The 10,000-nt window shown below is 50.8% G+C and overlaps 1 pseudogene; it reads right to left on the reverse strand.

The window, feature by feature from the left end:
- Positions 1-6,825: 6,825 nt before the first annotated feature.
- On the reverse strand, positions 6,826-8,006 carry LOC146720529 (small subunit ribosomal RNA; annotated as a pseudogene).
- Positions 8,007-10,000: the final 1,994 nt, after the last annotated feature.

Consider the following 10,000-nt stretch of genomic DNA (forward strand, 5'->3'; position numbering starts at 1 on the left):
ATTTGTCGCTCGCCCGGCAAAAGCAACACGCCGCGAACGGACTTGGAAGAATTTGTCGCTCGCCCGGCAAAAGCAACACGCCGCGAACGGACTTGGATGAATTTCTCGCTCGCCCGGCGAAAGCAACACGCCGCGAACGGACTTGGATGAATTTCTCGATCGTCCGGCGAAAGCAACACGCCGCGAACGGACTTGAAAAATTTGTCGCTCGCCCGGCAAAAGCAACACGCCGCGAACGGACTTGGAAAAAATTTCTCGCTCGCCCTGGAAAGCAACATGCCGCGAACGGACTTGGATGAATTTCTCGATCGTCCGGCGAAAGCAACACGCCGCGAACGGACTTGGAAGAATTTCTCGCTCGCCCGGCGAAAGCAACACGCGCGAACGGAACTTGGAAGAATTTCTCGCTCGGCCCGGCGTAAGCAACACGCCGCGAGCGAACTTGGAAAAAAGCGGCTTGTGCGGCCGGAGGTGTTGCCCGCCCAACGAAAGCAACACGCCGCGATCGGACTTGTGGTACGGGCGGCGCGTGCCGCCGGAGGTGTCGCCCGCCAACGAAAGCAACACGGCCGCGAACGGACTTGGAAGAATTTCTCGCTCGCCCGGCGAAAGCAACACGCCCCGAACGGACTTGGATGAATTTCTCGCTCGCCCGGCGAAAGCAACACGCCGCGAACGGACTTGGAAGAATTTCTCGCTCGCCCGGCGAAAGCAACACGCCGCGAACGGAACTTGGAAGAATTTCTCGCTCGCCCGGCTTAAGCAACACGCCGCGAATCGGACTTGGAAGAATTTCTCGCTCGCCCGGCGAAAGCAACACGCCGCGAGCGAACTTGGAAGAATTTGTCGCTCGCCCGGCGAAAGCAACACGCCGCGAGCGAACTTGGAAAAAAGCGGCTTGTGCGTCCAGAGGTGTCGCCCGCCAACGAAAGCAACACGCCGCGATCGGACTTGTGGTACGGGCGGCGCGTGCCGCCGGAGGTGTCGCCCGCCAACGAAAGCAACACGCCGCGAACGGACTTGGAAGAATTTCTCGCTCGCCCGGCGAAAGCAACACGCCGCGAACGGACTTGGATGAATTTCTCGCTCGCCCGGCGAAAGCAACACGCCGCGAACGGACTTGGAAGAATTTCTCGCTCGCCCGGCGAAAGCAACACGCCGCGAGCGACTTGGAAGAATTTGTCGCTCGCCCGGCGAAAGCAACACGCCGCGAACGGACTTGGATGAATTTCTCGCTCGCCCGGCGAAGCAACACGCCGCGAACGGACTTGGAAGAATTTCTCGCTCGCCCGGCGAAAGCAACACGCCGCGAGCAAACTTGGAAGAATTTGTCGCTCGCCCGGCGAAAGTAACACGCCGCGAGCGAACTTGGAAAAAGCGGCTTGTGCGGCCGGAGGTGTCTCCCGCCAACCAAAGCAACACGCCGCGATCGGACTTGGGGTACGGGCGGCGCGTACCGCCGAAGGTGTCGCCCGCCAACGAAAGCAACACGCCGCGAACGGACTTGGAAGAATTTCTCGCTCGCCCGGCGAAAGCAACACGCCGCGAAGCGAACTTGGAAGAATTTGTAGCTCGCCCGGCGATAGCAACACGCCGCGAACGGACTTGGAATGAATTTCTCGCTCGCCCGGCGAAAGCAACACGCCGCGAACGGATTTGGAAGAATTTCTCGCTCGCCCGGCGAAAGCAACACGCCGCGATCGAACTTGGAAGAATTTCTCGCTCGCCCGGCGAAAGCAACACGCCGCGAGCGAACTTGGAAGAATTTGTCGCTCGGCCGGCGAAAGCAACACGCCGCGAGCGAACTTGGAAAAAGCGGCTTGTGCGGCCGGAGGTGTCGCCCGCCAACGAAAGCAACACGCCGCGATCGGACTTGTTATACGGGCGGCGCGTGCCGCCGGAGGTGTCGCCCGCCAACGAAAGCAACACGCCGCGAACGGACTTGGAAGAATTTCTCGCTCGCCCGGCGAAAGCAACACGCCGCGAACGGACTTGGATGAATTTTTCGCTCGCCCGGCGAAAGCAACACGCCGCGAACGGACTTGGAAGAATTTGTCGCTCGCCCGGCGAAAGCAACACGCCGCGAGCGAACTTGGAAAAAGCGGCTTGTGCGGCCGGAGGTGTCGCCCGCCAACGAAAGCAACACGCCGCGATCGTACTTGGGTTACGGGCGGCGCGTGCCGCCGGAGGTGTCGCCCGCATACAAGGCAACACGCCGCTATCGGGCCTGGAAAAATTTCTCGCTCGCCGGCGAGAGCAACGCGCTGCGAGCGAACTTGCGCCTGTTCCCGAGTTCTCGCTTGTACCGCTAACGAGCGAGCTAAATGAGATTAATTAAATGAGGACGCATCGGAAAGTTTATTCGTGCAAACACTCCGGCTTCGCTTATCGGCATCCTGCCTGCATTCGTCCACGTATCGGTCGTAGAATCTCGAAGATTGTGCATCCGACGAGTGGTAACCGAGAATTAGCAGATATCGTAATAATCGTGTCGCGCGGTCGTGCGGAGCGTCGAAAAGTACGAAACCTTTGTCCGAAACGTATTTCCGTATCGTAGCATTATCTTCTCGTAGCGGCGCTACTCGCCGTCAAGTGCCCCGGAGGTACCGCCGGCGGGCGACGGACTTGGTGAAATCATTCGGTCGTCCGGAGGTGTCGCCCGTCCCGGAGGTGCCGTCCGTCCCCTAAGTTGACGCCGGCCGTTATGTGGTGCCGCACGTATAATCACGCCCGTAACGAGCCGTCTCGGTTGCCGCGCGCGTGATTTCGCATCGGGCGAGTGTTTCGTACCGTAATCGCGGTCACCGCAGCTTGCGTGTTGCGTATCATCCGTAATAATTCGAAATATATGTCTCCGACACGTGGGTTTGAGAGACACGTTTCGAGTTAGTAATCGGACAGCGCCCTCATGTCGAGCGAGCGCCGAATAGTAACTTTCGTCCGAAACGTTTTTACGTAGCTCTCCTCGTTGCGGCGCCGTAAATCGTCGTTAAGTGTTCCGGAGGTACCGCCGGCGGTCGTCTGACTTCGAGAGATCATTCGGTCGTCCGGAGGTGCCGCCCGTCCCGGAGGTGTCGCCGGTCGGCCGTGGTTCTCGGAGGTGTCGCCCGGTCCGGAGGTGTCGCCGGTCGGCCGTGGTTCCCGGAGGTGTCGCCCGGCCCGGAGGTGCCGCCCGGCCCGGAGGTGCCGCCGGTCGGCCGTGGTTCCCGGAGGTGTCGCCCGGCCCGGAGGTGCCGCCCGACCCGGAGGTGCCGCCCGGCCCGGAGGTGCCGCCCGGCCCGGAGGTACCGTCGGTGCTTATACCTTATTGTCCCGGCATTTCGTTTGTTTCCTTCTTAATTAATGCTAATTATCGTTGTTTGACATTCGCCATACGGCTATCGTGATAATATTTTATCGTACAATAGGACTTTTCGATCGTTCGCTCTCCGCGACAATGTCTCGATTGAACGCGCCTTTCGGCGCTCGCGCTCGCATAACGTATAAGACGGGCAACAAGAGCCAAATCGCGGATCACATTGCGTTATCCTAACGAAACTAAATAATTTTCCGTTAGAATTAAATACCGGTGCACAAGGCACCAAATTTTACTTGGACACGGCCAAGATTTTAAAATATGAAATAATCTCATATTTGAGATTTAATTTCAATAACCCCTTTTTTTTTTAACCCCCCTACCAAAATTAAATAAATGAATGCAAGAGAAAAATATAGATCCGAAAATCGCTGAATCGGGAAACGAACCCGAGACCTTTCGCTTGCCGGGCGACTGCTCTTCCAGCTGAGCTATTCAAATCCTTTCGATTCTATACTTTTCTCTGTTATATATATTAATGTTGGTAAACAAACGCATTTTTAAGCCAGCGTGTATCAATATAAGAGTTTTAACAAGGCTCTGTAATATAAATATAAATTTAACGTATAAGACGGGCAACAAGAGCCAAATCGCGGATGACAATGCGTTATCCTAACGAAACTAAATAATTTTCCGTTAGAATTAAATACCGGTGCACAAGGCACCAAATTTTACTTGGACACGGCCAAGATTTTAAAATATGAAATAATCTCATATTTGAGATTTAATTTCAATACCCCCCTTTTTTTTTTTTTTTTTTTTTTTAACCCCCCTACGGAAATTAAATAAATGAATGCAAGAGAAAAATATAGATCCGAAAATCGCTGAATCGGGAATCCCCGATTTTCGGATCTATATGTTTCTCTTGCATTCATTTATTTAATTTCCGTAGGGGGGTTAAAAAAAAAGGGGGTATTAAAATTAAATCTCAAATATGAGATTATTTTATATTTTAAAATCTTGGCCGTGTCCAAGTAAAATTTGGTGCCTTGTGCACCGGTATTTAATTCTAACGGAAAATTATTTAGTTTCGTTAGGATAACGCATTGTCATCCGCGATTTGGCTCTTGTTGCCCGTCTTATACGTTAAATTTATATTTATATTACAGAGCCTTGTTAAAACTCTTATAAATTAGTTTATTCACTTTCTACAAGTTCGTCGCGTACCGAGACTTATGTTTCTCGGCGCTCGCTCTCTCGAGGACTGACTCGAGGGCTGCGCGAATTTCGGAGCTCGCGTAGGGCGGCAGCCGATTTGGGTCCTCGATTGGACCATCAGAAAATCAGGCGATGTACACACGCCAATTAGCGGCGAGTGTACACGTTGGTTTCACGTGTTTCCTTGGCGTAAACACTAAGGAATTTAACAAAAAAACATTCTAGAAAATTCGATCGTCCTCGAGGATTCGATCCGAAGAACGAATCTTCAACAATGTGGAAAGAATTTTATTAGAATTTCTCTACTATTTATTATATTAAAAATAATAATATGTATCACAAGAAAATATAAAATATGTTTGATTAATTTTACTATACAGTTTAGTAAAATTAATCACACATATTTCATATTTTATTGTGATAGATATTATTTTTAATGTGATAAATATTAATCAGAGAAATTTTAATAAAATTCTTTTCATACCGTATTGTCTCACAATTACCATAACTTTTAGGGTAAATTTTAAGAGAAAATTCTCTCAGTGTACCGATTAATTATTAAAAATTACTTGTAAAAAGGCACACGTTACTCGATGCGGACGACAATTGTTTACACGGCAAGGACACGACAACAGACTGCGGCGACGGATGACGCAACGCGTCGCGACGCTTCGCGACACGTCTAGACGATAACAATCACGCGGCGTTGCCGAACATGTGATTGACGCGAGACATGTATTAAAACGTATAATAATTATGTTATTAAAAAAGGCATATTATAACGTATTATAATTTTTTACGTTATAATACATTTTTTTTAATGACTTAACATTATCCGCCCGTTTTGCCCTTTCTTTTTAAGCGAGACGTGAGAAAAATGATTATGTTTTGCGAACAAGATGTTCCATGTATAAATGTATTGGTCGCTCTGAAAAGAGCGGATTGACTTTGGTCGCTCTGAAAAGAGCGGATTGACTTTGGTCGCTCTGAAAAGAGCGGATTAATTTATAATAGGTGCTCAAAATGACCACCATCCATCCTTATGCAAGCTCGCATGCGTTTAAATAAATTTAATTGGACGTTCTCCATTACTTCCTCTTCGATATTCCAAATTACATATCGCAATCTGGTTTCTAAGTCGTCGACGTTCTCGGGAAGCGTTTTGTATATTGATTCCTTACAGTATCCCCATAAAAAGAAATCAAGAGAATTAAGGTCCGGGGATCTTGCGGGCCAACGTATCGGGCCATACCGACCCATCCAACGTCCAGGAAACTGCTTGTGCGCGACGGAAAGATGGATAGGACGTGGTCGGAAGCGAGACCGAGAAATAGACACAACACTCGACACACGCGTAACGTTCACAAAAAAAATATATTTATATAAACTATTAACAAAAATTACAATTAATATACCGCACCGAATTTACCGAGAGAATTAGCCGAGTCGTAAATTACTAAGTGTCCGCAAGCAACGGTAATGAATTAGACAAAGACAAGCAATCTTTATCGTATGAACACACTTTATTCGCGATGAGCAATCGGAAAAAGCGCCGCGGTCGCGAGAGAGGAGGCTTATATACGCCTTGTAATTCTAGAATATTCGAGTACATTTGCTGTCGTTCTATTGTGATATTAAGGGTGAAGGAACGTTTACTGTAATTATTTACTTGTTTTTCTCTCCTCTCGCGCGACAGCGGTGTTTACAATTTAGACTGTTTTAAGCGCTTGTTTTCGAAGGCGCGGAGTATCCGTATACTCTCGCGGCCGAGCGCTAATTTAAATATAATTTAAAATACGCATGTTAGACCACGATATTAATTAATAAATTATATGCATGCTGCATGAGGCATGATCGAGATGCATGAATATTTTAACGCTTTCTTGTCCGCGGGTTATTACCGTTCGAATCTCGAACACTGCTCGTTCAAGTAGTTTGTTACAATCCTGGCGTTGTGTGGTCAAGCACCGTCTTGTTGAAAGAACATTTTATTTCTTTCAAATAGTGGCACTTCTTCTAAAAAATCGGGCAGATTTTCTTTCAAAAGTTCCGCGATACCATAGGGTACGCCTATTTAGCAGGCTAGAGTCTCGTTCGTTATCGGAATTAACCAGACAAATCGCTCCACCAACTAAGAACGGCCATGCACCACCACCCACCGAATCAAGAAAGAGCTATCAATCTGTCAATCCTTCCGGTGTCAGGGCCTGGTGAGGTTTCCCGTGTTGAGTCAAATTAAGCCGCAGGCTCCACTCCTGGTGGTGCCCTTCCGTCAATTCCTTTAAGTTTCAGCTTTGCAACCATATTTCCCCCGGAACCCAAAAGCTTTGGTTTCCCGGAAGCTGCCCGCCGAGTCATCGGAGGAACTTCGGCGGATCGCTAGCTGGCATCGTTTATGGTTAGAACTAGGGCGGTATCTGATCGCCTTCGAACCTCTAACTTTCGTTCTTGATTAATGAAAACATTTTTGGCAAATGCTTTCGCTTCTGTCCGTCTTGCGACGATCCAAGAATTTCACCTCTAACGTCGCAATACGAATGCCCCCATCTGTCCTTATTAATCATTACCTCGGGGTTCCGAAAACCAACAAAATAGAACCGAGGTCCTATTCCATTATTCCATGCACGCAGTATTCAGGCGAAGGTAGCCTGCTTTAAGCACTCTAATTTGTTCAAAGTAAACGTACCGGCCCGACTCGACACTCAGTAAAGAGCACCGCGACGGGATATTAGTTGGGCCGCCCCTCGCGAGGCTAAGCCCACCGGTAGGACGTCCCACATCACGCCAGTTAAACACCGCGAGCGGTGAACCGACGGTGTGCGACACAGATTCAACTACGAGCTTTTTAACCGCAACAACTTTAATATACGCTATTGGAGCTGGAATTACCGCGGCTGCTGGCACCAGACTTGCCCTCCAATGGATCCTCGTTAAAGGATTTAAAGTGTACTCATTCCGATTACGGGGCCTCGGATGAGTCCCGTATCGTTATTTTTCGTCACTACCTCCCCGTGCCGGGAGTGGGTAATTTGCGCGCCTGCTGCCTTCCTTGGATGTGGTAGCCGTTTCTCAGGCTCCCTCTCCGAAATCGAACCCTGATTCCCCGTTACCCGTTACAACCATGGTAGGCGCAGAACCTACCATCGACAGTTGATAAGGCAGACATTTGAAAGATGCGTCGCCGGTGCTAGGACCGTGCGATCAGCACAAAGTTATTCAGAGTCACCAAAATAAACGGTGGACGAACGGCGAGCCGCCCGCCACCGATTGGTTTTGATCTAATAAAAGCGTCCCTTCCATCACTGGTCGGGACTCTGTTTTGCATGTATTAGCTCTAGAATTACCACAGTTATCCAAGTAAATGTGGGTACAATCTAATGAACCATAACTGATTTAATGAGCCATTCGCGGTTTCACCTTAATTCGGCATGCACTGAGACATGCATGGCTTAATCTTTGAGACAAGCATATGACTACTGGCAGGATCAACCAGGGAGCTTCGTGTTCGGTTACTCGCAAGGGAGTAACTCGCGAGCGAGCCCGAAGACTCGTCGCTAGCTCTTTTTCGCGCGCGCGCGCGTTCGATGCCGAAACACCGACGCGCGCGCGACACGCTCGTATGTGCCATTTTATTTGCCGCCGGTCTTGCTCAGCCGGTCGGCGACACTCTGCTGTTTTTAACGCTATTATGTAAAGCGTACGAGAGAACGACGGAGGCGAGAGTAAACCCCCGACGCCGCCGCCTCTCTTCTTCCTCCTCCTCTCCGTTCAAAAATCCACAAGATCAAAATACTCGTGTTCTTATTCTCCCAAATGTTATGATGCGCGGTCTCGAGAGACCGCGCGATTCACCCTGACGCTAGATCGACGATGGCGATGCTTAGACGTCGAGGACTGTTCTGTCTGGTTCGTACGCGTTTAACCGCACACGACCAGCAATAAGATTTTGCTACGGCGTACAAAGCGAGCGGGAAGAAGCAACTCTTCCCGCAAACTCGTATCCGTGGAGTAGATGCTCGGTAAGCGCGACGATTCCGCTGCTGCGTACGAAACTAGAGGGAACCGCGCGGCCAACACACTAGAGGCGTGCGCGCCACATAAGAGCTATTCGGTCTTGCGACACCGACTCGTGGCAATGCTGTGCTCGTAATAAATAAGTGTGCGTTAATTTTGCGCGCGTTCGGCGACGAACGAGAAGAGCCGCACCGTAATCCCCGGCGAAGAGGAATACGAGACGACGCGAGAGTCGAACGTACGTTCTCGCGAGACACGCAACCTCCAAGCATGAGAAGACTTGGCGGCGGCGCGTTCTGCGACGATCGTATATTATTTTATATATTCGTGGTTTCCAAAATCAAACATTTTATATAAATGTTCTCTCCGTGTCAGAGTCGCGACTCGACAAAATCCGTTCTCGATCCGTTCGGGCGATTCTTCGTTTGTCAACGTCGAGAGCGCGACACGTACAATATTAATCTCTCCTACCTCTTATAGTACCCAACCGACCGGCCAAGCGGTCGGCGACGGTACGGAGAGCGGTCGAAACACGCCGGAGTGGCGAGAGACTCGAGAAAGTACGTTTACGACTCGTCCGGACTCGCTCGACTCGTTCGACGCGCCGAGCGCGACGTATCTCTTATAGTACCCAACCGGCCGGCCAGGCGGTCGGCGACGCACGGTCCTACGCACGGCCGTATGCGAGCGCGAGCGTCGAAAGGCGCGTTCAATCGAGACATTGTCGCGGAGAGCGAACGATCGAAAAGTCCTATTGTACGATAAAATATTATCACGATAGCCGTATGGCGAATGTCAAACAACGATAATTAGCATTAATTAAGAAGGAAACAAACGAAATGCCGGGACAATAAGGTATAAGCACCGACGGTACCTCCGGGCCGGGCGGCACCTCCGGGTCGGGCGGCACCTCCGGGCCGGGCGACACCTCTGGGCCGGGCAACACCTCCGGGAACTACGGCCGACCGGCGACACCTCCGGGACGGGCGGCACCTCCGGACGACCGAATGATCTCTCGAAGTCAGACGACCGCCGGCGGTACCTCCGGAACACTTAACGACGATTTACGGCGCCGCAACGAGGAGAGCTACGTAAAAACGTTTCGGACGAAAGTTACTTACTATTCGGCGCTCGCTCGACATGAGGGCGCTGTCCGATTACTAACTCGAAACGTGTCTCAAACCCACTTGTCGGAGACATATATTTCGAATTATTACGGATGATACGCAACACGCAAGCTGCGGTGACCGCGATTACGGTACGGAACACTCGCCCGATGCGAAATCACGCGCGCGGCAACCGAGACGGCACGTTACGGGCGTGATTATACGTGCGGCACCACATAACGGCCGGCGTCAACTTGGGGACGGACGGCACCTCCGGGACGGGCGACACCTCCGGACGACCGAATGATTTCACCAAGTCCGTCGCCCGCCGGCGGTACCACCGGGGCACTTGACGGCGAGTAGCGCC

The sequence above is a fragment of the Nylanderia fulva genome, unplaced genomic scaffold, assembly GCF_048542155.1.
Source record: "Nylanderia fulva isolate GAGA-0341 unplaced genomic scaffold, ASM4854215v1 Scaffold676, whole genome shotgun sequence".
Taxonomy (NCBI): Eukaryota; Metazoa; Arthropoda; class Insecta; order Hymenoptera; family Formicidae; genus Nylanderia; species Nylanderia fulva.